The sequence below is a fragment of the Podarcis raffonei genome, chromosome 2 (assembly GCF_027172205.1).
Source record: "Podarcis raffonei isolate rPodRaf1 chromosome 2, rPodRaf1.pri, whole genome shotgun sequence".
Taxonomy (NCBI): Eukaryota; Metazoa; Chordata; class Lepidosauria; order Squamata; family Lacertidae; genus Podarcis; species Podarcis raffonei.
Genome location: NC_070603.1, coordinates 762,455 through 768,462, shown reverse-complemented (window position 1 = coordinate 768,462; position 6,008 = coordinate 762,455).

The window sequence follows — 6,008 nt, the reverse complement described above, 5'->3', positions numbered from 1 at the left end:
GACTCACGCGCGTCTTCCTCTTCCCCGCCCGCTCGGGCGCGGTTGGGAGCCGTAGAGCTAGAAAGGCGCGAGAAGCGGCGAGTCGAGAGGGAGGCGGGGCCCCCGCCAGAGAGGCAGCGGGGGGCGGGGCGGGGCGGGGCCTGAGCTCAAGTGGAATCAGTGCTCGAGCCCGGGCCCATCTAGCCCCCGCCCCCGACTGAGCTGCAGAGGAGGGAGAGGAGCCTCCGGGCGCCCCACGGCCACCCGGAGGCCAGGGCTGTGCAGCCCACGAGGCGCAGGTTGGCACGCCGCCTCTGGAAGTGTAGCAAAACACACAGACGCGCCCAGGGCAAAGGAACTTCCGGCAGCCGGGAGCCAGGTTTGCACCCGAAGTTTGACAGGTGGGCAAAGCCGCAGACCTGTCAATCAACTGACAGCAGGATGACTTTGGGTGACCTTTTTTCCCTTCTGCCCCACAAGTCAACACTTTGCCCAACAGAGGAAATAAAGAGCTCCCAACAGAAAATGAGAAATTGAGGGTCTCAGTGTAGTTGTCATGCACGTTGCCCTTCCTCCCCTGTCCCCACCCCCAGAAACAAAACATAGCAACAGACACAGAAGTGGCCAGAATTTAAGGGAAAGACAACAGCCTCGCAGTGCATTCCAACATGAACAGTACAGTGGTACCTCAGGTTACAAACACCTCAGGTTAGAGACTCCGCTAACCCGGAAATAGTACCTCGGGTTAAGAACTTTACCTCAGATGAGAACAGAAATCGTGCGGCGGCGGCACAGTGGCAGCGGGAGGCCCCATTAGCTAAAGTGGTGCCTCAAGTTAAGAACGGTTTCAGGTGAAGAACGGACCTCCAGAACAAATTAAGTTCGTAACCAGAGGTACCACTGTACAGGTTAGAGGAATGGTTGAGGCTCTCATATAAAACACACCTCAGGTTGATCTACTTACGCTTCCCTCTCAGCCTAAATCTGAACCATTCCAGTATTCTTTTATCAACTCCATCACACCCGAGCTCAACCAGAACAGAGCAGAAGGGACAGGGTGTCCATTTCGCCACCCGAGGTGAAAGGATACCACCCCCTCACTTACCTGGGTTGTGCAGCTTCCACTGCACCTTCCAGGTTCAGAGGAGATCTTGAGAGAGCCCTGATAAATCTCCCCAGAAATCTCTGTTCATCCATGGTAGCAGGACCCCCTTGGATTCCGCCACCTGAGGCAGCTGCCTCAGTTTGCCTCCTGGGTCCAGCCTGCCTATTTTGGTGCTATCCAAACCAGCCAAGTTCACCAGCCACACATCACTGGCCAGGACGGATGCAGTGAACCACAAAACCTCCACAAAAACCACATTCCAATACCTGTTCTGGGCCTAAAGGTTTTTCCGGGGGAAATGCCTGGAATGGCAACATCTAAGAAACCCAAACCAGGGTGCTATTCAACTAATGAATTATAACAGTGCAGCTTTCAGCTGCACAATGTAACTTCCCTGCCCTTTCCTCTCCCTGTGCGCCTGGAGGGGGATCCCCCCAACCCTCAGGGGGGACGCAGGGAGAGGGTGCGTAAATCACATTACGCAGGTAAAGGTCATTCAGTAGCATAACTTGTTAGCAGAATATCGCCCCAAATTCAAGTCGCATTGTTCTTTTGGCCAATTTTTCTGGATTCATCCTTTAACTACAATGGATAGCAAGCCTGGATTCTGTGAAAGTTTGGGATCTTACTGCACCAATCCCATCAGCTACAGTGGTACCTTGGTTCTCAGACTTAATCTGTTCCACAAGTCCGTTCCAAAACCAAGGCGTGCTTTCCCATAGAAAGTAATGCAAAATGGATTAACCAGTTCCAGACTTTTAAAAACAACTCCTAAAACAGCAATTTAACATGAATTTTACTATCTAATGAGACCACTGATCCATAAAATGAAAGCAATAATACATTGATTGTGTAATACAGTCACACAATCAATCAATCAGTAGTTGAACTGGGCTCCACAGTGTCACAAAAACAAAAAGAGCCGCAGAAATAAAAATGCAAAATAAATAGCAAAGACAGACAGACCTCAGCGCAACACTCAAAATGGAAGCATGGCACTCAGAAGCGTAACACTCAAACCAGAAGTGTGGCACTCAAAACGGAGCATGATTGGCTTCTGAAAAAAAGTTCGTAAACCAGAACACTTACAGTTTGCAGAGTTTGGGTTCCTCATTGTTTGAGCACCAAGGCGTTTGAGAACCGAGGGACCACTGTATTCTTGTCTGTCTTTGTATCCCACCGTTCCTGCAAGGAGCTCAAGATGGCTTAGAGTGTCCCCTCCCATTTCATCCTTGCAACAACTCTGTGAGGTAGGCGAGGCTAAGAGTGAGTGACCAGCCCAAGGTCACCCAGGGAGCTTCACGGCTGTGATGTCTCAAATGGGTTGGCAGGGTTAGCTCAGAAGTTGGGGTTGCAGCCATAATCAAAAAGTTTATTGTCTGGAATAGGTGCTTGAATGTGGATTCTGTTGAAGTTTTGCGGGATTTGCATCATTCCCATTTGCTCCAACATAAGAGTTAATTTAATGGCTTGTAAATTTGCATTCCAGGTCCCTTTCCTGAAATACACATTTTGCCTGGAAACAGAACATGGTTTCTGTAGATTTTGTGGCTTACTACATCACTCCCTTCTGGTCCAATGTGATTTCAATTGGGTTCATTTTGATAGCTTGGAAGTTAGCTTTCTGGGCCATTTTTCTGTAAATAATATAAATTTCCTGGAACATGGTTTATGTGAGTTATATCATTTAGTGCTTCAATCCAATCTAGTTTTGCATGGCTTGTGAATTTGGATGGTCTGGAAATCTCAGAAGTTGGTACTCCAGGCCATTTTCTGAAAGTGGTATCAGAACATAGACTCTGGACTTTCTACATAAATTTCATCTAGAAACATGTCACCAATATATTTTGTTGATTTGGATAGCTTTGAAGTTGTCCTGTTGTGTCGGGTGGTTTCTGGGTATAAAGGGGTTAATGCAATTATAATATTGGAATACTTTCAGTTCTAAAATATTGCTTGTCTGTCTCTATAAACAATGCCAAACACAGTGTTAAATAATACATCCTGGCTTTTACACAATTGAAAATCCACTTTCAGCTAGCTAAGAACCCCTCCTTGAAATTAAGGTGGCAGTTTCCAAGTATATCAGATCACACAGCTTACACTCATGCTTGATTTTAAAATAATTTCACAACTGCAATATGAGCTGTATTCACAGCTGTTCTTGGGCATCTTTTTAATCAATCATCAGTGCATTCTGTATTTTGAAGGATGTATTAAAAGAGCTCTTTATAATAAGAAACTAAATATGACTCAAAGAAAGAAACAGCTACCCTAAGAGTTTAAACTTATAGGACTCAGGGTCAGAAAACAATTAAGATTTCCTTCATCCAATTTTCATTTTTCTCATTAGCTTCTCATTAGAAGCTTATGCAGCAAAGAAACATTTTCATATCTCCATGTCCCAATAGCTATAGATTGGCATCAGTGACTAGATGCATCTAGTCTATATATCTGGTCCATGGGGCCTGTTGGAGGCTGTGTAGTTGCAACACATTCTATGGATGAAGGAATCTCTGCTGGTCTTAGCCTTGAAAGATGTAAGTCCATGTAATCCTAAAACGTAACCATGACCTGTATGACAACTATCACATACAAAGAAGAAGAAGAAGAAGAAGAAGAAGAAGAAGAAGAAGAAGAAGAAGAAGAAGAAGAAGAAGCAGCAGCAGCAGCAGCAGCAGCAGCAGCGGCGGCGGCTTGGCAGGGGGTTGGACTCGATGGCCCTTGTGGTCTCTTCCAACTCTATGATTCTATGATTCTAAGAAGAAGAAGAGGAGGAGGAGTTTGGATTTGATATCCCGCTTTATCACTACCCGAAGGAGTCTCAAAGCGGCTAACGTTCTCCTTTCCCTTCCTCCCCCACAACAAACACTCTGTGAGGTGAGTGGGGCTGAGAGACTTCAAAGAAGTGTGACTAGCCCAAGGTCACCCAGCAGCTGCAGGTGGAGGAGCAGAGACGCGAACCCAGTTCACCAGATTAGGAGTCTACTGCTCTTAACCACTACACCACACTGGCTGTAGAGGAGATCAAGATGCACAACATCAGAGAGTCCTGTAGAACAAATATGTTTTAACAAGATGAAAACACAGGCTTTCTGCCACACCCAGTTTTCAAGAAAATTTTAAGAGACGAAGATTCTAATTGAGCACGCAAACAAAAAGCCAATCCCTGAAAGAAAACATTTTGTTGCAATTGAAGTACAATCCCAATCAAACTTGTATCTTTTTTGTGCCCCTTAGAGGAAAGCTGAGATGACCCCTGGGTCCCTTGCAACTCTGCAATTCTATGATTCTGTGACCTGAATTCCATCTTGCCTCTGCTCCACCTTAAGCACCTCTGTGATTGACAACTGGTCCAGGTAGTTCAACTTCTGAGGCTGAGGACTATACATTTGCTGAGACTCAGCACCCTCCCATTTGCAGGGAGCTACTTCAGGGGTGGGGCAAGAGACATACGTTAACATCAGCCACTTCCTGATGGGGTTGCACTACCTTGAAAGAAAGATGTTCATGGACTTCCGGGTTAGCGCCATCGCCTAATGGCGGATTCCCTCCGAGCTCCGGAGGGAATCGGCTCAGTAGGGGTCGGGTCCTGCCGCCGCGGCGACGCGGGGACCCTCAGAAACCACAGGCGCTGAAGCCTGTGGACCTGGTGACTCGGCGGGCACCATTTGCGCCCCCCCGACCCGCGAAGGAGCCTTTTTAAAGGCTCCGGAACGGGGGACGGAGAGCAGTGCGGTGCTGTGAGTCGACTGCTTCCCCTGCTGAGTGAAGCCGCATGCCATGGACGGAGAGCGCTGACTTCTTTCTCTGAACATTTGGATTAAAAGTAACAACCCGTGAGTAATACGGAAATTGGACTTAAAAAGGGAAATTTTTCTTGGGAATTAGGCACGACCGGGTAAGGTGCAAAGAGGAAGTCCGCCTACCCGCCTTGTAAACATCTTAAAGCAAGGATTTTATAACTAAGGTTGTGAGAATACCTTTCTTTTTTGTGGATAAAAGCAATTAACTCCACGTTTTGGCAATTTAAGTGATTGTGCTGGAGGATAAGAGCTAACATTGAGAACGGAATTCAGCCCTCCCCCAAGACCCGGGAGCGATCGGTGAGAGAGCCTGCTGAAGAGATATAGAAGACTTTGACAGCTGTCAAACTAGCTGTCAAAGTTGGGAAAAAAGGAGAACTTTGTTTCTGTTGTCTTTGCTGGTTATATTCGTTACAATTGGGAACAAATTGTTAAAAATAAAGAAGAAAAGGCTAACTTGACTTTTGGGTTGGAACTGGAAGATACTAAGAAACTAGAACCCCTCTAGAGGGGGTTTAGGACATTACAAAAATGGCTGTAAGTGGAAAAACACTGGCTGAACTGGAGAGGACTTTTTTTCTCTTGGGAAAGTTGCAGGAACAGAGTGATGTTTTGGCTACAAATGTTACAATACTAAATGGAACAGTAAATAAAGCTACTGAGCCTGGGAGGGACTTGACTCAAGTTTTTGCAGCTGAACAGGAAAGTTTTGCAGTTGACTTAAAAAATTTTGCAGCTGAACAAGAAAAGAAATTTGAGAAATCTGAGAATGTGATGAAAGAGGAACATGATGATTTGAAGGAAAAAGAAGGAGGAGCTATAATGCCACAGATGATTGAGGAGAGCCAGAGGCCGGTTAAGATGGATATAAAGGAAAATAAGATCAGGATGATGAAAATTTGGTTTGAACTGAAGAATGGAGAATGGAGAGATCTCCCTATGTGGAGATCTGAAGACCTATGGAATACAAATTTGGCTAAAGTGGAAACTGGAGCTTTTGGGACATTTGGACTTAAGAGAAGTAAGAAACAAGATTTTGGCTCCATTTTTAAATATGGAGGCCTGGCTGGAAGAAACATGGACCTTATTGGGACAGAGCTTCTTCGAGATTTGGAGTT